The 23,837-nt window shown below is 39.8% G+C and overlaps 1 protein-coding gene across 2 annotated transcripts in view; it reads left to right on the top strand.

Moving 5' to 3' along the window:
* The window catches only part of SHANK2 (SH3 and multiple ankyrin repeat domains 2), a 612,060-nt gene that overhangs the window by 53,949 nt on the left and 534,274 nt on the right, over positions 1-23,837 (top strand). For both annotated transcript variants that reach the window (XM_037899997.2, XM_043548746.1), the window contains one exon: positions 1,168-1,256. The gene's annotated coding sequence lies outside the window, so the exon portion shown is untranslated. The remainder of the gene's footprint in view (positions 1-1,167; positions 1,257-23,837) is intronic.

Raw genomic sequence — 23,837 nt, 5'->3', positions numbered from 1 at the left:
TCAGAAAAGCTGACAGACAAGTTAAAGCATGCAACATCATTTCATGATATATTTGAGAGCAGAATTTGGTCTGTTGGACTCTAATGCTAATTTCTCTGTATTTCTAAATCAAGTTTTCCTGTATAATATCTATGAGGTGCTATCTACCACAACAGATCCCTCTTTCAATGTTCTTTGTTCTAACTCTCTTCGGTCTCATTTTCTTGAACCTGGATACATTTAGTATATAATATATTTCTTGTTTGCATTGTGCTACTCACAGCTCTTTCTAGAAGATCATTTGAAAGAGTGGATATATTGCTATAGCCCTATTTCTGGTATGTTGTTGTTGGCACTATAGGCTGACAACTGGTAGGATTTAGAATTATTCTTTGAAAAATTTTCTTGTAGTAATCATTACTCATTTATAGGTGTATTGGCTGATTGCATTGGTGCCTACACACTGCAGTTTTGGTGCCTATAAATACACAAGATAGATATGACTGCAAATTAGTAGAGGTGGTGGTAATAATACAAAAACATTTTTGCAAATTTGTTTACATTTTAAAATTAATTCTCTTTGGCAAATTTCGTGCCTTTCTCATATTTATTTCTGTGAATATGTGAATCATTAAATTTGGCTGGCAAAAATGTTCATGGAAAGTGAATTTCTAAATTGTGTATACAAGCTCTAGGAAAGATGACTTAGTGTGACAGTGATGTGGCCACTAGTATGTGATATGTTTTACATGCACAATTTATCACAAGACTAAAATAATTTACTGTATCACATGGATACTACCTCCACCTATATGGTGTATATATATCTTCAAATATGCAATGGATTTGAGAACCTCATGATGGGTGAGCAGAAATAATCAGCCTAATTCCAGACATAATGAGAAAAATAAGCAATATTTCATTATGAATTCAGATTCATTATTAATTATTTGTTCAGCTGTGCTAAATATTCTGGGGGGAGTGGAAAGACTTCAGCAGTGTATGGCTGAGCCATCAAGCCTGAGGCACAAAGTACAGGGGTTGCTCTGAAGGTAATTTGGATGTATATAAGCAGCAAAAATAGACAGAAGCACAGTTTGAAGTTTACTGGATGTAATGGTGTAAGGCTTTTGCTTACTTTCTAATTCTGGGGTGCCTTTTCTCATTCCTGTCCATTCACATTCATAGCACTCATGATCACTGCAAATGGGAAAAGCAGACAGTCAAAAATGAGCATGCCGTGCTGCTTTATAATGAGAAGCAATGGAGAGGTACAGGTACGTGTGGTATAGGCTATAAATCTTCTCCTTAAGTGCTGTGTTGCTCTAAGCTTTGAATAGCTGGAGGAATTAGAGTCCATGATCTGATGCGTTGCATCTTTTACGTGGCATTGTCTTCTGGATCATTGGGCTAGTCATAATTTACTTTTGTGTAAACATAGTTGGGTGTATTTAATACAATATAACTTTATTTTGTATAGGGTATTTCACATGAATTATGGAATCGCTGTGATAAGTTTCCTTTTGACTACAATAGGTGCAGGATCAGGCTTTCTATATCAATATCCTTTATGGAGTCAAATAATACAAAGACAATGATAAAATGAAAAATCGTTTGCAGAAGGAGGCACAGGTAAGGGAGGAAAGCTATGTTTTTCACATTAGTTTTGAAAATTGATGGCAAGTCAATGAGGAGTTAGAAGGAGACTGTTGCAGATGTTGGGGGCTGCAGAGGAAGAAGGTTTGCACACTGACATTGGTCCATATGTGGGAAGGGGCAAGTAAGAGGATGTCACTAAAGAAGCAGAGGAAGGAAGTAGAAAAAACAGCTTAAAATCAGTGGCAGTGCCAGAACAGGCCTCTGGTCTTTAAGGTAGGCTGGAGCAAGTCCACCTAAGGTTTTAAAAACCAGGAGCAAAATTCTTTGCTAGGGAAACTTCACTGGCTCCATTGGAGTTACACTAAAACTGTCTTCTGCCCTGAATGTGGTGGCAGTGGATTTGTTTCAGGATGGGAGTGATGAAGTTGCTCTTTGTGGTTGTGTGAGAAGACAGGCTACAAGATTCTGGGCGGGCAGGAGTCTGGAGTGGTGGGACCTGAGTGTGAGGGAAGCACAATGCTGTAGTCTTCAAATGCTGTAGTGGGGGTGAATAGGTGACAATTTGAGGTAGTGTTTCCAGTTTAGGTTGTGTGACAGACCCAGAGCAGTTGGGTGCAGGAGTCTGGTAGCAGGCAAATATACTGGCCACTGGATGAATAGTTTTCTGTTCACTGACTGACCAGAGCAGGGGCTGCCCTAGAGCAATCAGGAACCTGCTAGAACCAACTAAGACAGGCAAGCTAATTAAGACACCTGGAGCCAATTAAGAACTTAGTAGAATCAATTATGGCAGGCAGGCTAATCAGGACACCTGGTTTAAAAAGAACCTCCCATCAGTTAGTGGGGGGCATGCAAGGAGCAGGGAGTGAGAAGGCATGCTGCGGGAGGACTGAGGAGTACAAGTGTTCTCAGACTTCAGGAGGAAGGCCCTGCGGTGAGGATAAACAAGGTGCTGGGGGGAGGCCATGGGAAAGTAGCCCAGGGAGTTGTGGCTGTCATGCAGCTGATACAGGAGACGTTGTGGACAGCTGCTATCCACAGGGCCCTGTGCTGGAACCTGGTGTAGAGGGTGAGCCCGTGTTCCCCCCCATTCCTCTGACTCCCTATCTGACACAGGAGGAGTTGACCTGGTCTGTGAGACACAAGAGGGGAAGGTCTAATTTGGGATCTGGCCCGTCCCTGACCCACTAGGTGGGACAAGAGATTGTTCTCTGTTCCCCCAATGCTGGCCAGTGATGAGGTTAGCTGTGTGAATGGCAGGTTTGAGACTGTAGCAAAAGCGGCCAAACTGAAGGCTGCCATGAATCTCTGAGGCGAGCAAATCCGCCAGAAAGCGCAGGACCTACCAAGGCAGAGGAGGAACTTTGTCACAGTTGTTTCGTTTTTTTTTGTTTTTTTTTTTAGTTGAAGAGGGAGAACTGAACAACTGTATTCTACTTTTATTGAATATTACAGAAGAAGTGAAAAATTCCTTTCAGATCACTTTTAGTTAAGGCATCTTGGGGTTTTGGCTTAATGTGTTATTTTAGTCTCTGGCTTTGACATAGATTCTGTCTTTATTTCCCCATAGCACTTACTATGTAAAAAATATACCCAGTGTGAAATAAGGATATTTGATCTATAATGAATCATAGGTATGTGCAAAACTCCTATCAGTGTATGAAATACATTTTTAGATAATAAAAATAATTCTTAATACCACTAATGTTCCTTTACGTAGTCATACTGCACTTCTTTTTCACCTTCCATTACTGAAAGTGGTTCATAGATTGTGTTAGAAAATTCCCTGATATATATTTTACTCCTGTGTATTCCAGTTTCTTAGGCTAAATTATACAAGTGTCACACCCTCCGTTCCTTCTGTGCCCATGTTCAGACATTTTTCTGTTCATCTAAAAATTTAAACTTTATGGGAGTGCATGAGGGCTTTATTACATCATTAAGATGAAATACCATACCAACCGCACATAATAAAGACTACATTTGCATTATGTTATTGTGACCCTAAAAAAGGATCCCTGTGCTAGAAGGCAAGAAGTCCCTGGTATCTAGCAGTGAATTTCAGTTGGTCTGACCAGTTCAATGTATCCCAAGTCACTATTTTTATAATGTGTGTAAAAGGTGTCATATAATATGTCATTAAAAAACTAATAACTCACTGATCATTAATATTCTGGTGTGATGTATGTACTGTGAACCCTCAAAGGATTATATAGAGGTGATGGAATTATACTATAATGTGTTTAAGCCAGGCATCTCAGGGGGGAGTTGATAAACAGGTTTTCTCCAAAAAAAAAAAAAAAAAAAAAAAAAAAAGAGGCCAACACCTCAAACCAGGAGTGGCCAGATTCAGTGGGCTATTCATTTGTATCGGAGGTTGCAGAAAGTGGTCATTTGCAGTGTAAAAATCACCCATGGGGAGAAGACCGCATGGAGTCTACACCAGACAGCATGGTTCCACACCAAGCAGGAAAAAGGAACTCTATCTGGGGATACATTTAAGAACAATACATTTCAAAGGTTTACTGGCCTATATAGCAGGGGGAGTGAAACCCTAAGTTATCTTACACCTCAGGAGACATGGAAAACCAGCGCTTTTGACTCTACGGGGAACCTGGCTAAGAGCCAGGCAGTCTTTGCTGGAAAAGGAAAATTGGTGAGGAAACTACCTTGAAGAAAGACAGTAGTTTGTTAAGTTAGGTCTTAGCCATTAGAAAGTGTATTTTTACTTCTGTTTGTTTGTAACCCTCTAATCTTTGGGCTTGTCTACACTTACAACGCTGCAGTGGCACAGCTGCACTGGTGGAGCTGTGCCGCTGTAGCGCTTAGTGAAGATGCTACCTTCACCGATAGGAGAGCTTCTCCCATTGACGTAGGTACTCCACCTCCCCAAGAGGCGGTAGCTATAGCAACGGGAGAAGATCTCCCATCGACCTAGTGATATCTACACCAACAATTATACCAACGTAAGTTGGTAGTGTAGACCAAGCCTTTATCCCTTGAACCTGAACTCACTTACATCTATTTTTTATTTAATAAACTTGTTTTACTTTTACTATAAACCAATTCAGTGCTTAAAATAAGAATGTTTGTCAAACCTCAGATGAATTAATGAGCAGTATTGTATTGACTCTTTAAAGGAGCAAAAAACTTTACTTCTGTGAGTGTTCTAGGAGAGGGCTGGACACTGCAGGGAGATGGTGCTGGGGAAAATCATGGCTGAGGCAGTGGTGTTAGTGTCACTCTGCAAACAGTAACTGGGTGGTAGAAGCCAGGGTGTGACCTGCATGGTGGCAGTTGGTGTATAGGCCATGAGTCACAGCAGCATAGCATTTAAGGCATGCAGAGTTGCAGAGTAGGTGGTGACACATCCCTGCACTGGTCTGGGTTGATCCCCAAAACTTCACAGGTTTCAGAGTAGCAGCCGTGTTAGTCTGTATTCGCAAAAAGAAAAGGAGTACTTGTGGCACCTTAGAGACTAACAAATTTGTTAGTCTCTAAGGTGCCACAAGTACTCCTTTTCTTTTTGCAAAACTTCAGTCTTTCTTTCTGTCATATATATTAAAATAAACACTCATCCAGATATTCTAACCCTGATGGCAAACCTCTTCACCTTCAATGGCTCAGGATTTCATCTAGAGTGCAGAGCCACTAGGTAGCTCAGGCTTGTGTTGGTCAATCTGGAAGTTTTGAGAGCCAGGGAGAAGAATTACTGGGCCTATGTGTAACGAGAATCATCATTTGAACCAGGTTTATTCTCTACTACAAGAGACACTACAAAAGGGACAGAATCAGGTTAAAAATCATAGGCTGGATTTGCACCTTCATGAAAGAAATCTGTCTAGGGGAAAGGAAATGCCATGTATTTCAGTGCACTGAATTTCCTCCTGATTGTTCTGTTGTGTGGTGCCCGTCTCTGCGCTCCCCGAGCACCTTAAAGGAACCATGCCCTTCAAAAGGACAGTATCCATAGGCATCACTGCTTGGTCAGTGCATCTCTTCTTAATGCAGCTTACTCTTATGACAGCTGTTATAACAGAGGCTTCTGGGTGTAAGGTCCTGTATGATCAGCTATGTTCATCACTTACATATGATTTAGAAAGATCTCTGTAACTGTTATTAGGTTTGTGCTGGTAAAGGCTTACATCTGTAGTCCTGGAGTCTGATTTTGCTTAATTTGTGTGACCCGTTGTTAAGAATATTTTAGATCATGATTCAATCAAGATTTTTCAAGGACTTTTATATTCCCTTTGCATTCCTTGATTAGCCTGTTATAATTTCACTTGTTTGAATTTCCTAAGTGTTCTTTCATGAAATCACAAATGGTAATGAATTCACCTAATCAGGCTTTAAAGGGGTACCATCAACATGAAATCTAGTCAATTACAAATAAATACATGAGTAAAAAATATTTCTTATCCTACACCTGTCCCTCAAGTTCTCCTGTCAGTCTCCTGTGTTGCTGAGTTATAAATACAAAAAATAAAAAGTCTAAATAGACCCATCACCCCAGAGCCTGCACCCCCAGACGGAGCCTTCACCATACCCCAACCACCAGCCCAGAGCCCCCTCACACACCCTGAACCCCTCTGTCCCACCCCCCAGCCTGGAGCCCCCTCCTGCACCCCAACCCCTTATCCCTGGCCCCACCATGGAGCCCTCACCCCCTCTGGACCCCAACCCCCTACCCCAGCCCTGTGAAAATGGTGAGGGTGGGGGAGAGCGAGCCACAGAGAGAGGGGGAATGTAGTGAGCGGCAGGACAGGGCCTTGGGGAAGGGGGGAGCAGGATGTGTTGCCTTGGGGAAGGAGTGGGGCTAGGGTGTTTGGTTTTGTGGGATTAGAAAGTTGGCAACCCTAGTTCTGTAGGGGTTCTGGGCTGCAGTATAACCCGAGATGGGCTTCCTGGAGCTGTTGTAACTTACCTCAAGGATTTTTTGGCTCCTGGAGCAGCCCAAAATTAGGATGGCACATAAGCTACTATTGTCCCTGCCACTCCACTGGGCTATGTCTTACGTGCTACACCTCCTGGAGGCACAGCTATGAATCCAGCCCACTATGTTCAAGGGAAGCTGATATTTATTCCTGGTTGTGCCAACACCCTGTTGTGCGACTTCAGGTGAATTACTTCACCTCTCTGTTTGTCAGTTTCCCCATGTGTAAAATGGGGATGATTATATTTCTTTTCCTCTGAAAAGCACTGGGATCTCCAGATGTAAAGTTCTAAATAAAGAGCTAAGTATTGTTTTTATTGTTTGTTTAGCTCTTGTGTTATCGGCAGGAAAGAAAAATGACTCTCTTAAACCACATATTTCTTTCATAGTTAAATTGCATTGAAACCTTTTGTCACATGCAGAATTTCAGCTTTTGTTTTCTGTTCGGTCACCTAAAACTTGACCATGTTGACAAAACCCTGGAAGCTTTATGGTAGGCTGACAGCAGTATGGGATAGAGTTACCTTTTTTTTGCCGTGTGCTACAATGGAGGAGGAATGGTTCAGAATAATCTAAATCCCTGAGCCAAAGCTATTATAACTCACTGAAAAGGTCTGGTGCTCTGATCTGATAGTTCTGCAGTTCTTGGGTTGGGCATGTTCATGTGGTTTCTGTCTAATGCAGAGGAGAGAATTATCCTTAAAGGAACACTAAGGAATATCATTGTGCAAGCTGGTCTGTTATTTATTTTTAATGTTAAATGCAAAACTATATCTGGCAGTTAAGCCAGTGAAGGCTTAAAGAGTTTGTTGCAAATCCTGCTTTGTTTGTAAATACTTGTGTCATTTTATTTTATTTTCTAGGTCTCTATTTTGTCTGCAAACCAGCTATATACATAAATCTCATTCACTACTTTTCTCTACTAAAAAGTGAACATTGCTTAGTCTGGTTATTGAAGATAGTAAGCAAATCTAGGTAGCTAGAGAGAAACTCTGTTAATTTCACCAGTGTTTTTGGACCTGCGTTGGAACTTGCCTGGCTGGGTAGCATTTAAAGATGGGAGTGTTATCTTTCTATGCCCTGAATCAAAATCCTGGAGATCTGGTTTCAATGGCCAGTGCTGCTACAGACTTCCTCGGTGACCTTGGGCAACTCATTTAATCTTGTTGTGCCTTAGTCGCCGTCTGTGAAATGGGGATAGTAATTCTGCCTCTTTCCCACCTTTGTCTGTCTTGTATATTTAGAGTGTAAACTCTTAGGGGCAGGGGCTGTCCCTTACTATGAGCTAGATTGTAATCTCACAATCTGCTTTAAGTAAGGGGCAGAGCAAATACTGAATTATGGCTCTAATTGCATGTCTACGCTACAAAAAAATAAATAAAATCCACAGCAGCGAGTCTCAGAGCCCAGGTCATCTGACTAGAGCTCGTGGGGCTTGTGCTATGGGGCTAAAAATAATAGTGTAGACATTCAGGCCTGGGCTAGAGCTGAGCTCTGAAACCCAACGAGGGAGAAGGGTCTCAAAGCCGAAGCTCCAGTCCAATTCCAAATGACTATGCTGCTATTTTTGGCCTCACAGCGTGAGCCCGAGTCAGTTGTCCGAGGCTCTGAGACTTGCTGCTGCGTTGTTGTTTTTTTCCAGTGTAGATGTACCCAGAGCTGCAATTTAGTTGTGGCTTTCCCCTTGCTTCAAAGGGGGAAGTAAGCTCTGCCAGCCTTTTTTCATAGCACAGCTATTTTCCCCTCCATGCTGGTTCAGGAGTGCTCACCAATGTGTTGGGGGAACAGGGCTGGCTCCTCACTCTTGTCCACCTTACTGTGTAGAAAGGGGATTAGTGACTCAGCAGTTTATGCACTGCCACCCATGATGTCAACTTACTTCCCTGCATGAGCAATGTGGAAGGGTCATATTCTAGCCCTAGCCTTGTACAGTGTGTATAAATAGTCTTGATCTCAGTAGAGGCATCTAAGCATTACTACAATACACCTAATAATAATGATCCAAATTAACCCATATTTTGAGTGGTGCCGTGGTTGGGTTTGAAATTGGCATGAGAATTATCTTTCTCCACACATCTCTATTATTAACTAACATAGATGGGCCTGAGTGGAGGAGTTCTATACTTCAAAATTTGGATTGGTTGCAACTCAGAAAGAAAACAAAACAATTCAAAATTATCCAGAAAAGGAAATAGAGCCCTGGGTTTGGGGCAGTCTACATGCAGGTTGCTACAGATCTTGGAAGCCCTGGGGTTCCTGGTCATGAGGCAAACCCAGCAGGTATCAAGGAGCAAAGTAGGAAAGCTGGCGAGAAACCAGGCAGGTTTCCGATGGAACTCTACCTGGATTTCAGAAAAACCTTATTAAAATTCATGTGTCTCTGAAAAAATAGGTTAGATTTCAATGAATCAGCAAATTTCAACAAAAAATCTTTCATCTGAATTTTACTGGTCAGTTCCAGTTAATACATAAGATATCTGTAATCCTACAAAGCAAAAATAGATCATCATTTTGAAGTTTCCTTTGTCCTAAATGGGAAAGTCTTGTTCGGACCAAAACATGGTAAATGATAAGAAATAACAATGTTTTTGGCTAAGCAGCAAATAAATAAAAGAAGAACCTAATCAAAAACACAAAGAAGTCAGTTCAGGTAAAACTTTAATATATAACAAGCCACAAATGATGGAATCATCTTACCCATATGCTGGAAAAAAAGAGAATCTTCTTGTGTTAAGTGCCTTGATCTGATCTATGTAACAAGGCAGAAACAGCATTTCTCTAATAAAATTTAATTACCTTTGTATTTGAAGTATCACAAAAAATGTTTTTCTTGTGGACAATGATGGTGGGGAAAAACCAGATACACTAAGCACAAACACTAAATTAGTAAGCAACTGAGCTATTCTGCACGCCAGGGAGCTGGACTCGAGGTCAATATCTTCAATAAGCTCTGGGTTTTTTTCTCTCCTGTTGTAAATCTTTTTTAATTCTCTTGTGTCCTTTGCCTTCCACATATTAAAGTCTTTTTGATATTTACGTAGCCAAGTACAGACAGAGGCTGGAAGATAATATTGCTTTCCGAAAATGCTTACATTATGCAGGTAATGAAGGGAAAATGAACTTTTTCCAGAGAGAGAATTATACTTTGTCTATTACTGTATAAATAAGAAGGGAAAAGGCACTTTTAAAATCAAAGTAGTGTATTACTTCAGCTTCACTTACAGAGAACTGTGAATAGCTAACTATTCATACAGTAAGATTCTCCTTTTAAATAGCTGAGGAAAAAATCATATTGAGTTAATAAAACACAAACTCTTTTGTATGTTGATAGCTATGCACCTTTTAAGATCTTCAGTCCAGGGTTTTGTAGATAAACTATAAGCATCCATTGTCTTAGGGGTCTTTTCATGAACAAAATAAAACATTGGTAGCTGTATATAAATTGAGAAGTGTTATATTCTTTGTCTTTTTAAACTTTTGAAGAATTTTCTAAGGAGGTTGATTAAAACATCAAAATGTATTGAATAGAGAAGTGTATATTGTTTGAGTTGAAGGTTAATGCATTTGCAAATGTACTAAAGTCACTATATATATAATTCGATGCAGAAACATATGAAAAGTTTTGTGTTGTGGACATTAATTTCAGAAGTGCAATTTTTCTTTTGAAGCTAACATTATAGAAGGTAGATACATTAGGAGGTCCAGGGGGAAAAAAAACTATTACGCTTTTATCTTTGGGTGTATGAATAATAGCTTTATTGGAATTCATGCAATCAATCAAAATGCAGTAATTTTCATATATCATCTAATTTGTTAACACTGTTACATTTCTAGAGCATAGCACAGAAACATGCCTAAGATCCCTGGAAGATATGAGCTAGACTCATTCAAAGGAATTTACTTATGAATATCACTGTTTGTTTTGTTTGTTTATTGGCAAATGGAGGCTGAAAATCAGAGACCATAACTAAACTGCCATGGAAATGAACACAGACCTCGAACTACCATGGTGAAACCTGCTTTGAGGCCACCCAAGGGACCAGCCAAAGTTGATTGTGTAAAACAGGTGGCCTTTAACTAAAGGTCAAACAAAATGTGCTGGAAAGCATGTTTACTTAAAAGAAGGCACTTAAGACATTGGGTTTCCAGAGGGAGGTGGCCTTTAGTACAAGATTCACTATAATTACTCTTTATAAATACTTAGTATAGTTTATCTAAAGAGGAAGTTTGATTTAAAGAGAGAAATAGTATAAGCCAAAAGGAGCAAAATGTCATTTTTTTCACTACCTTGATTATATCACTCTCTATGCTGTATCTTTACATTGGCTCCATCTTGCCTTCGGCTTCACGTTCCTCTGTCTTTAAGGCCTTGGATAACTCTGCATGTACAGATTTGATTTCATCTCCTCCTCCACCCTCTTTGCTCCTTTGCATGGAACAAGCCACTTGCCTCTGTATCCTTCTCCCAGACTTGTCTTTATACCTTTGTACATTGAATAGTCTCCCTCCCCTGGATTCTGATGCATGAAAACACAAAATTACACACTTAAGTTCATTGCTGTTCAGAGGAACAATTAAGCATGTGCTTAACTGTGTAAACATGCTTAAAGTTAAGCACATGCTAAAATGCTCCCCTGAATTTTGAAACAAAATCAAACCAAACCAAACTCTGCACTGAGTAGAAATCTGTCTTCTGGTCACCAAATGGATTTTTTTTTTTAATTTGAATTTCTGGTCATCTTAGGGCATGTCTACACGTACAGTGCAGCTGTGCCACTGCAGCGTGTCTGGGGAAGACGCTCAATGCTAATGAGAGAGAGCATAAAAAAACCACTCTGCAAGCGGCAGAAGCTGTGTTGACAGGACAGTCTTTCCTGCCAGCGTAATGCTGTGCACACAAGCGCTTATGTCGGTGTAACTTATGTCATTCAGGAGGTGGTTTATTCACACCCCTGAACAACATTGTAGTGTAGTGTAGACATAGCCTTAGGCTGTAAGCTCCTTGTGACTATGAGCACATTGATTTTCCTCTGTGTTCTTTACAATGCAAAGCATACTGCTAGCATTCCATAAATAATATCTGTAAGAAGTACTATAACTTGAAGGCCCTAGGTTTGTGGAGCCAGAAAGAATAACTAATCAGTCAAAAATTTAACTCACCTAGAAATCAAGGTACTTTAAAAATCATGAAAGTTACTGTAAGTGAACTTTAAAAGTTCTGTAACTGGATGTTACAAAATGTAACATTTTCTGTAACATGATGTTACATGATGTAACTAGATGTTTCAGAACCCAGCACTGCAAGGTACAGAGCTCTTCAGCTCCCATTGAAGACAAATGGAATGGAGGACATGCATCACCTTGCTGGATCAGGTCATAATTTTGATATCATCTAATGGGTGAGAATCATAAAGGAACCAGCCAAATACATAATACACCGCAACACAAATACAGTAGCTTGTGAATAAATGGAGGTTCGAAATTCCCTTCATACTGTTCTTTTATATTTAAAACACAAAACAAAAACAAATGGTTGTTTTGTGGCCTAGGTAAAATAAGTTGGTTGCCCCAATCCAGTTTCTAGTGGACAAGTTTCCCCTATTGTCAGCTGTATTGATCATCACAGCAGAAAAGCTAAGGACTGAATGAGTCAGGAAAGTAAAGAATCTGTTCCCTCCAGGTGGGGCCTATTGATGGGGCAGTAGGAAGAGCATTCTGTTGCTCTTGCCTGTATTGTATCTGTTTGTCTGTAAAACATTTCTTGGAGCCTGTAGTGAGGAACTGGGCAAATATACATAGCCCGTGTGTTGAAGCTTAATTAGATGTTTGTAAAGTGCTTTGAGATCTATGGATGAGAGGCACTGTAAAAATACAAAGAATTATTATTATAATGGAAGGTATTAGGTTATGTCCTCTCAAAGAAGAAGGTAAAGAAGGATTCTACTTGGTGTGGAAGGATGTTATTCCCTGTGCCTCAACACACATCTCTCCTTTTAAAATATTTATTTGGATTGTTTGTTTAGTTATGTAACACAGTGCTAAAAAAGCATTAGCAGCCAATGAGAACAGTCAGCAGGTTAGAAGCAAAGAATGGAATGGACACTGGAGCAATAAATGCAGATTTGTGGGAGTTCGAATAGCAAACTATGACATAATACTTGTGGTTACATAAATACATAAATACAGGTAGTTCTGGGTGAGCACAGAAAGCACTGTTTTATAATAAATTAATAATAATGCCTAGCATTTGTAGTACTTTTCACTCATCAAGCAAGTATTATTCCCATTTTACAGGTTGGTGATATGACCTCCTAAGGTCATGCACCAGATCAATTGCAAAACTGACTATCTCAGTCAGAGATAAGACTAAGCAGTCTTGTGAAGAAGCGTATCAGCCTACATGGAAGATTTTGTTCTTTTTTTCAGTAACTGAAAGACCAAAATTGACTTCAGTGGAAATTCCCTGTGCAAAATGCTTGCAGGATCAGGTCTTTAATATGACAAAGTGTAATGTCTTATACAAACCACAGTATGTCAACAAAATACTTAAGTAAAACCTTCTAAAATAGTCTGGCAAATTTCTGGAGGTCTTAAAGAATGTGAGATATGCCATCATGTGCCAGCAATGCCCCTCTGCCATGTACATTGACCAAACCAGACAGTCTCTGTGCAAAAGAATAAATGGACACAGATCTGACATCAGGAATCATAACATTCAAAAACCGGTAGGAGAACACTTCAACCTCTATGGCCACTCAGTAAAAGACTTAAGGGTGGCAATTTTGCAACAGAAAAGCTTCAAAAACAGACTCCAACGAGAAACTGCTGAGCTTGAACTAATATGCAAACTAGATACCATTAACCTGGGTTTGAATAGAGACTGGGAGTGGCTGGGTCATTACACATATTGAATCTATTTCCCCATGTTAAGTATCCTCACACCTTCTTGTCAACTGTCTAAATGTTCCATCTTGATTATCACTACAAAAGTTTTTTTCTCCTACTGATAATAGCTCATCTTAATTAATTAGCCTCTTACAGTTTGTATGGCAACTTCTACCTTTTCTGTATTGTGACAGGGTCGGGCAAGATGGCTCCAGGAGACTAACAGAATGCAGATATATTAGCCCCAGGTTAAGTAGGTCCCTTTTCCCTGGCTAAGGTAACAGGGAATGTTCCAGAACAATCATGAACCTTCTGGACACAATTAAGACAGACAGGCTGATTAGAACACCTGCAGCCAATCAGGAAGCTGCTAGAATCAATTAAGGCAGGCTAATCAGGGCACCTGGGTTTAAAAAGGAGCTCACTTCAGTTTGTGGTGCGTGTGTAAGGAGCTGGGAGCAAGAGGCACTAGGAGCTGAGAGTGAGAATGCATATTGTTGGAGGACTGAGGAGTACAAGCATTATCAGACACCAGGAGGAAGGTCCTGTGGTGAGGATAAAGAAGGTGTTGGGAGGAGGCCATGGGTAAGTAGCCCAGGGAGTTGTAGCTGTCACACAGCTGTTCCAGGAGGCATTCTAGACAGCTGCATTCCACAGGGCTCTGGGCTGGAACCCGGAGTAGAGGGCAGGCCCGGTTCCCCCCAAACCTCCCAACTCCTGGTCAGACACAGGAGGAGTTGACCTGGATTGTGGGTTCACAAAAACGGCCAAACTGAGGGCTGCCATGAAGCTCCAAGGCAAGCAGATCTGCCAATAAGCGCAAGACCCACCAAGGTAGAGGAGGAACTTTGTCACAGTATGTATATATATATCTTCTTACTATATGTTTCATTCTATGCATTCGATGAAGTGGGCTGTAGCCCACAAAAGCTTATGCTCTAATAAATTTGTTAGTCTCTAAGGTGCCACAAGTACTCCTGTTCTTTTTGCGGATACAGACCAACACGGCTGCTACTCTGAAACCTGTCATTAAAGAATCTTGAAATGATTATTGCAAGTCATCAATAATGTTTAAGGTAGGAAGGCCAAAACTGAAGGACTTCAAATATTGCAGGCTGAAGCGTATCGTAGATAATATGAATAAAAATTACAAGATAAATAAACTGAGACAATTTTTTTATTGAGACTGCATGAGGGCACACAGCATTCACAAGTTGTTTTATGGTCATCGATTTTTATTTGGTTTTATTCTTATCTGAAGCTTTTTTATTAACTGTGATGTTTTAAGATTATTTCAATTGCTTTTGAAAAGATGGGGTACAGTGAGTTTCATTGAGTGAAATGTTGAAAGCAGTACCCTGCGTTTCTAAGCAAGAAACACAAGATGTGCTGTTTATCAGAGTAGAGTTTCCCTAGCCTCAAAGGCAAAATGCCTCCTGGAAAACCTCCATATTCCTAAAACCACCTCCAAACTTGGTTGTACACTTAGGGCTGTCTACACTTACAGTTTATAGCGCTCTAACTTGCTGGCTCAGGGGTGTGAAAAATCACCGCCCTGAGTGCAGCAAGTCTGAGCTCTTTAAAGCGCTAGTGTAGACAGGCTCCGAGAGCTGGGAGCTAATCCCCTCGTGGGGACCACGACCACACTTGCAATTCAAAACTCTGCTGCGGGAGTGTTCCCGCGACAGTAACTTTGAAGTTTCCAGTATAGCCATGCTCTTAGTTTCACACTGCTTGTTTCTATGTAAATGCAAACTCATAATATAAATTGAAAAGCACAGATCATTTAAACTGTAGCTACAGAAAAATAATTCAAGAGGTGAAAAAAAGAGAAAAAAGCTATTAATCAGATTCTGCAAAAATCAGATGAATGAAATGTTGCAACATTCAGTGGTGTTGTAACAATTTGTATAGTGGGGGTGCTGAAAGCCATCTAACAAAATTGTAAACCCTGTGTGTGATGGAAACCACTTCAAGCCAGGGAGTGCAGCCGCACCCCCAGCACCCCGCTAATATTTTAAATCTTTGCTAACAGTAGACTTTCTGTGAGAGGTTGACATAAAGTAAACTTTGTGTGTGTGCAAAGAATGATTAAGAGGACTTTTCCAAAGACAATTGACTTATTATTCTGCTATTTGCTAGTTGATTGTAAGTAAAATGTTATCAGGTGAGTTAACAGCGCTATAAATTAAAAGTGAGATATATTTCTAGGTTCCAAATAATAACCTTTGAAGGTTTTTTTTTTAAATTTTTTTTGATTAACTGTGATGTTTTAAGGTGATTTAGTGTACGTCTGTCATAAATATAAAGGGAAGGCTAACCACCTTTAAATCCCCCCGGCCAGAGGAAAAACCCTTTCACCTGTAAAGGGTTAAGAAGCTAAAGATAACCTCGCTGGCACCTGACCAAAATGACCAATGAAGAGACAAGATGCTTTCAAAGCTGGAGGGGACAAAGGGTTCTCTCTGTCTGTGTGTTGCTTTTGCCTGGACCAGAGCAGGAATGCAGGTCAGAACTCCTGTAAAGGGTTAATAAGCAATCTAGTTAGATATGCGTTAGATTCTGTTTTGTTTAAATGGCTGATAAAATAAGTTGTGCTGAATGGACTGTATATTCCTGTTTTTGTGTCTTTTTTGTAACTTTTGTAAGTTAAGGTTTTGCCTAGAAGGATTCTCTGTTTTGAATCTGATTACCCTGTAAGGTATTTACCATCCTGATTTTACAGAGGTGATTCTTTTACTTTTTCTTCAATTAAAATTCTTCTTTTAAGAACCTGATTGCTTTTTCATTGTTCTTAAGATCCAAGGGTTTGGATCTGTGTTCACCTATGCAGATTGGTGAGGATTTTTATCAAGCCTTCCCCAGGAAAGTGGGTGTAGGGCTTGGGGGATTTTTGGGGGAAAGACGTTTCCAAATGGGCTCTTTCCCGGTTATATTTGTTAGACACTTGGTGGTGGCAGCAATAAAGTCCAGGGACAAAAGGTAAAATAGTTTGCACCTTGGGGAAGTTTTAACCTAAGCTGGTAAAAATAAGCTTAGGGGCGTTTTTCATGCAGGTCCCCTCATCTGTACCCTAGAGTTCAGAGTGGGGAAGGAACCTTGACAATGTCTGTGTACAAATTTGACTTTTAACATAACTCAGATCTTGGATTTGGCCACGGTTATATTGGAACTTGGCCCCTTTACCATACTTAGCTTTGGGAACTAGTTATGTTAATAGAAAAGGAGGACTTGTGGCACCTTAGAGACTAACCAATTTATTTGAGCATGAGCTTTCGTGAGCTACAGCTCACTTCATCGGATGCATACTGTGGAAATCGCAGAAGACATTATATACACAGACACCATGAAACAATACCTCCTCCCACCCCACTCTCCTGCTGGTAATAGCTTATCTAAAGTGATCATCAAGTTGGGCCATTTCCAGCACAAATCCAGGTTTTCTCACCCTCCGCCCCCCCACAGACAAACTCACTCTCTTGCTGGTAATAGCCCATCAAAAGTGACCACTGTCTTCACAATGTGTATGATAATCAAGGTGGGCGATTTCCTGCAGAAATCCAGGTTCTCTCACCCCCTCACCCCCCTCCAAAAACCACACACACACACAAACTCACTCTCCTGCTGGTAATAGCCTATCCAAAGTGACCACTCTCCTTACAACCTGCATGAAAATCAAAGTGGGCCATTTCCAGCACAAATCCAGGTTTTCTCACTCCCCCACCCCCATACACACACACACACACACTCTCCTGCTGGTAATAGCTCATCCGAAGTGACCACTCCCCCTACGATGTGCATGATAATCAAGGTGGGTCATTTCCAGCACAAATCCAGGTTTTCTCACCACCCCCCCCCCCCACACACAAACTCACTCTCCTAGCTATTGCCAGCACTATAACTATCTACATTTAAGCAAGCAATTATACAGCTCAGTATTTTCAGATTCTTGTTAACTGTATATTTTTAGTATGCTAGAAAATGGTGAATGATATACTGCATATTTACTAGATAATTAACTTTTTGCTCATGCTTTGTGTCAAGCTGTATTACGCTAGTAACTGGAATTTAATTAAACACAAAAAACAGCATACAATTTTTTTATTAAACAAAATGAGCCCTTAATATAGTACATGACCTATTGTGTCCTATTTATAAAGCTTGACCTGAAAAATTAGAATCAGGGAAAAATCTATTTCTTTATAGAGAAAAGCATCTTTTAACTCAATTTTTTTTAGTCTCATGGATTCAGCATATTTATATTTTACTTAAATGTTTTAAAAGATTATAATAAATTTAAGGCTTAAAGGCATATTTTGTACTATGTTCAGATTTCATCTTAAACAGGTTTATTTTAAAAAAGAAAAACTTATTATAATTTAAATAGCAAAATCAAAAAAATCCAATTTAAATTAAAAAAATCTGAACTTTTTTCTCAAAAAAATCATCGATTTGTATCCATCATGCCTTTATCCATCAAAGTAGAAAGACTTTTGCTGCCTCAGATATTTTATCCTCAAGAATGAGAACTTGAATGGATTGTGGTTTTGAGACTATACCAATCAGATTCCCCTGAAGAGGGAAGACTACTAGAGGAGTTAGCTTCTGAATTAATAGTATTAAGAACCTTCCCAAATTTGCTTTGGGATCTAGAATTATCTTGTTATATGCTCTCATACTTTGCAGTTTATGTAGCCTTCTTATTAGTTGGTAAGTTACAAAATTATGATATGTAAATTGATTTATTTCCCGTCCACTTGATTGCAAATCCTAGATTGTACATGTTTTCTTTTCATCTCTCTTTTATACCAGCAATACTATAATAATGATTTAGTGTATGTCTGTGTACAAATTTGACTTTTAAATTTCTTTACTATTGTTCTCGCTGTTCAGGTGCTGTTTGTTGAACATTTGGAACCCGATTCTTCTCCACTTTGTCATACCAATTTTATGTCAGTGTAACTTCAATGAATATATACCAGGATAAAACTGGTGTAATGGGATTATTTCCACTGACTTTAGTGAGCTTTGTATAAGGCCCTTAGTCACCGTCAGACTTTGTTAATAATAACCTGCATATGGTTATTGGCACAATCATACTATTGGAGCAAGACTGTATCCTACCACTCATATATCAGTTTCTTTTTTATCTGAACTTCTCTATGATCATAATTTCAGTTTGCACATTGCAGCATACTGAGATTTTATTATAAACGGAGTATTTCTATATAAATTCACGATATATGGGTTGCATCATACTGTACTGTTTTGATCATGAGATCTGTTCTGATAATCAACAAACTTTAATATCTGCATTCAGCAGGTTGTCTGGACTTTTAAAGTATAGATTTTTCTCCTCCGTCAGTTAATTTACCAAGCTGGAAGCCTGAAACTACTTCTGCAAAGTGATCTCATATTCTAACCTCCTTCTAACTAGCCTTTCTTCTGCACAGTGTGCAGAGGTGTGAATGTATTGGGACCATTCCCCACAGTCTCTCTCCTAAAATCCATCTGCATTATTTTCTTGTTTTAAATGCATCAACAGTCACTGTAGAAGTACCAGCTGATCTTCTCTAACATGGGGCGTGTGTGACAAATCTGCAGAGCCTAAGTACGCACCTCAGGATACTGGCAGAAAGGCTGCCTGTTACTTTTCTCTCAGGACTGAGACTATTCAGGAAGGAGACTTCCGTTTGTCTTTCTTCAAAGTTAATTATTAAATACCTTTTTTACCTCCAGTTGCTACTGTTCAAATGGCAAACTTTTCCCACAGTTCAGTTTGTCCCCTGACAACAATGCTGGTTCTGTAACTGAGAAGTTCCCAGAGGTACATTTTTAACTGTTCGGAAAGTAGTAGTTTGGATAGATTGTCCCCTTCCAGCACAAAAATGTTATTGCAAAAGTGAATGTTTGCATCAAAATCACACTGCTCTTGTCAGGATTGGGAGCTTGTAATTCCTGAGTTTGAATCCCAGCTCTAACACTGACTTCTTCTCTGGCCTTGGGCAAATTACTTCCCCTCCTTGAGCCTCAGTTCTCTATCTGTAAAATGAGTCTAACGTTTATTTATTTACCAGACTAACAGTATAGGATTAATTCATCAATAATTAAGTGCTCTGAAGTGGATGTTCATATGGAGCTAGGCTGCATTCCTTGAAAAACCAAAACTATCACTCAAGTCAAGTAATGCAGAATCAGGACTTTAATGCTCATTTTTATTAGTGGCATGCTAGAAACTTGGAATTAATGTAATGGGTCGCCTCAACACCTGCACAGGGACCTTCTGTGTGGAAAGGGCAGGAGAGAAGATCAGCTACCTCTACAGCACTATTATTCTTTCCCTGCCCCTGTGGAGGGTGCCCCTTGAAGCCAGGATCTGCAGGGGGCAGGGACTCGATAGATCGTTGCAGGGAGTGGGTGGCCTTAAGTTGGGTCTGGTTTGAGCCAGAAGGATGCATGCCATTCCTTCACTGGCCCTTAGAGCTTAGTAAGAAAAGAGAATATAACTTTTCACTGTAGTCTCTGTTCCTTCCTTCCCCTTTAATGGGGAATTTGTGTAGCATCAGAGGTCAAGGAACTGGATGCCACAACTGCTTCAAAGGTGAAGGATCTCCGTACAGTTTGCCTCCTACTGTCTGCCAAAATTTTTGGCTTTGGGGGCAGATACTAGGGAGCACTATTCACTCATCCCTCTCCTCCCCACCATGGTATGCTGTCAGGGAATTTCTGTAAGGCAATCCTCACAGAGCTTTCCTCCTACTGTATGTGTCTCTGTGTGTCATAGGTGCTGGAACTAGGCGTGCTGTGGGTGCGGTAGCACCCCCCTGGATTGAAGTGGTTTCCATTATATACAGGCTTTACAGTTTGGTTCAATGGTTGTCAGCACCCCCACTATAAAAATTGTTCCAGAACCCCCCGGTGTGTGTGTGAGGGAGATTTTGGTCAGTGTTCATAAATCAGGCACTTAGGAACAGACACTGGAAGGAGGTGAGTTGGGAAGGCTCAACTTTTCTCAGGACAAATAAAAATTATAACATAACTGTTAATATTGCCATGGTTTGAAGTTTTTTGAATTTCCTTTGTATGATGTATCTTTGGTATGTTTGTGTGTATATTCTATTCTATTTATATTATATATGTCTATACCTGATTACATGAGTATGATACACATCCCAAGATGTGTTTTGTATCAGAGCTGTTCAGATTCCATTAAATATCATAAAAACAATGCGTAGTCCGACGACATCTTAAAGACTAACAGATTTATTTGGGCATAAGCTTTCATGGGTAAAAAACCCATTTCTTGCATAAGCTTTCATGGGTAAAAACCCCACTTCTTCAGATGCATCTTTATGCAAACTTTATGCAAAGTTTATGCCCAAATAAATCTGTTAGTCTTTAAGGTGTTGTCGGACTCCTCGTTGTTTTTGTGGATACAGACTAACATGGCTACTACCCCCCGATACTTAAATATCATAACTTTCATAACCATCCATAAAGATTTTAAAAAAAGATAATCAAGAGACATTTAAAAAACAAAAGTAATAAACACAAAAGGTTTAACACTAACCAAACAGTCTAAGAGATTCCAAATTATGGTTGGTGCTTTTCTCTTATCTCTCTCACCACTCTTCTTTTTGTTCAATGAAGCACATCAATAATATGTGAAACTTAATTTCCTGGCTTTCATTGATTTGTGCCACAGTCCTAATGTTTTCAAATATATTTTTTCTTGATGTAATCCTTTTTATATTAAAAACAACCACTAATGTGCTATTAAGAGGAAGCGTTGTCCAGTGATTAGGGGACAGGTTTAGTATTTGGGAAACCTGTCTTCAATTCCCTGCTGTACCACAGACTTCCTGTGTGACTTTGGACAAGTCTATGCCTCTGTTCTCCATCTGTAAAGTGGGGATAATAGTACTTCATTGCCTCCAGAGGTGTTTTGATGTTAAATACTTTAAAGTTTGAAGTGCTTTGATGTCTACTGATGAAAAGCACTATCTAAGAGCTAAGTATTATTATTACATTACCACAAAATGCAGTCATATTGTACTGTTCATAATTCTAGGTGCAAAGATTATATTTTTTCCAGAAAGAAAAAATGAATTCCAGGCAGCCACATTAGCTACAGATAATTCATATTTTGGCCATATAATAGCCTTCAGCAAGCAAGACCAATTAAGATGTGTGGTCCAGTGAATAAGGCTCTGGAGTGGGCATTAAGGAGAGCTGGATTCTGTTCCCTGGTCTGTGACTGACCTGCCCTCTGTGTGACCTAAGGCGAGTCACACCACTCTGCTTTTCTTCTCACCCTTTGTCTTCTTGTGTATTTAGATTTTAAGATTTTTCAGGGCAGAGACTGTCTCTTACAATGTGTGTATACAGCACTTAGCACAACAGGGTCCTGATCTCAGTTGGGGTTCTACTGTAATACAAAAGAATAATAATAATGATGCTTTATGGAAAAGCCTTTGTAATGTAATGGGGACAAAACCAAGACAGTTGTAAAAATGTAACAGGGCTTTGTCAGCTAAATTACCAACCTTATCTCAGCCACAGCAATAAAATCAAACCTCTTTTAACTTATTTAAAAACTGCACCAAATTACAGTTTCATGCTGCTCACAGTCCAAACAGCAAAGCTGAACAGAATTGTCTGTGAATTTCACTTCACAAATGGACATGAGTTTGGACTCAGTGTATTCTTACCCTCTGGCTGGGTCTACCATACTCTAGGAACTGTAATTCTTCATCAGTACAACTCTTCTGTTGGTTAGGTCACACTGTTCCTGAACCTTGTCTAAACTGTTGTTTTCCCCTTTGCTACCACCACAGGAGCTGCAGTAATGGGGAATTATAGTTCTCATTTTTTTTTTTGCCAGTGTAGACACTGCTTTTCACTCTCCCCTTTCCCTGCTCCTGGTTCATTTCTCTACACCTGAACCCAAACAGTCAGGTGCTTCCTGTCCATTTGCCTTGTTGACAGTCCAAGGAACTCTTGCTGTGGCTTCACTTTTTATTAAACCTAATTGCTTGATTCCTGGGAGCCAGAGATTCAAGTGGTTATTCTCCTCTACAGTGCTAGCAATGGCTCTTTAGCAGGTAGTTTTTATGTGAAAATACTTATGCAGCAAAACTTGGGAAGTTTGAACAGATCAGCTCTTCCTTTGTGTGCTGTTTAGATGTAATTTATCATCCCTCTACAAGATAGCTTAAATCTACTCTCCTGCATTCTTTTTTGAGTGGTGTCCCTGTGGGTGCTCCACTTCAGATGTGCCTGTGCCCTGTGCCTTTGATTGGAGATTTTTGAGAGAGGTGCTCATTTGGCCCGCTCCCGTGCCCCACACATCCTCGTGGCCACACCGAGCTCCCCCTGTCTTTATAGATCAGTAAACCTTTGCAATGTAGTCTCTGAAAAGTGAAACCCAAACTTTTTCTCCTGCTGGAGCATGCTCTTGGCTTGATAGCTTTACCTGATATGTAGATATACCTTCATTGTCTCTGCCTGATGACTGGGGTAGTCAGAGAAGCAAACATATTCCTTTGTATAGGGCATACCTGTTTACCAGCTCCCCTGACATGCTTTGTTTAAACACACTTCAAATTCTTAATTTCAGCATATAGCCATAATTCTTAGCCATAATTCATATAGTCACCAGCTAATCTTAATACATACTGTGTACTTGCATCACACAAGACTATTAATGATCCGTGAGTTATTAGTATTCAAATGATACCTCACAAGGCATATTTTATACATAATTATTACAATAGTGTGTAGGATGTGAATACAGGGTCAGAGCTGCATTTTCTCTATTAGATTTATCAATGAAGACAGCCTTCCGGGTAGCAATCACTTCTACCCAGACCCCCCATTTACCATATTCACCAGAGGAAAAATGTCACTATAGCTGTTCCAAGATTTTTACCTAAGGTGTCCTGAGAATTTCATATTAATCAAACCATTCCTCTCCCATTTCCCACCCAAAAAACACATCAAAGTAGTCAAGAAGCCATATTCCATACTCTAAATGTCAGAAGGTCATTAGCCTTTTACCTAGATAGAACCAAATTGTTTAGAAGATCTCCTAATTCACTTGTATCCATTGTGTACAGAAACAGGGATTCGGTAATTTTGAAACAGAAGTTATCAAAGTGGATCTCCAGACGCACTAACATCTGTTACAAAAGAACTCATGTTCAACCCCTTTTGAGAGTGATAGCACATTCACAAGATCACTATCTACATCTATAGCCTTACTTAAGGATGTACCAATTTCAGACATCTGTAGAACAGCAACTTGGTCCTCTCTTCATACTTTTTCTAATCACTATGCCTTGGTGCCTCCGGTAAGATCAGATGCTGCTGTACACAATGCAGTCCTCTTTTCTGTATTCGACTCTGCACTGAACCTCCTGCCTCCTTAGGGAAGTACTGC

Source organism: Chelonia mydas, chromosome 6, assembly GCF_015237465.2.
Source record: "Chelonia mydas isolate rCheMyd1 chromosome 6, rCheMyd1.pri.v2, whole genome shotgun sequence".
Taxonomy (NCBI): Eukaryota; Metazoa; Chordata; order Testudines; family Cheloniidae; genus Chelonia; species Chelonia mydas.
This window is presented reverse-complemented; position numbering and strand designations above follow the sequence as displayed.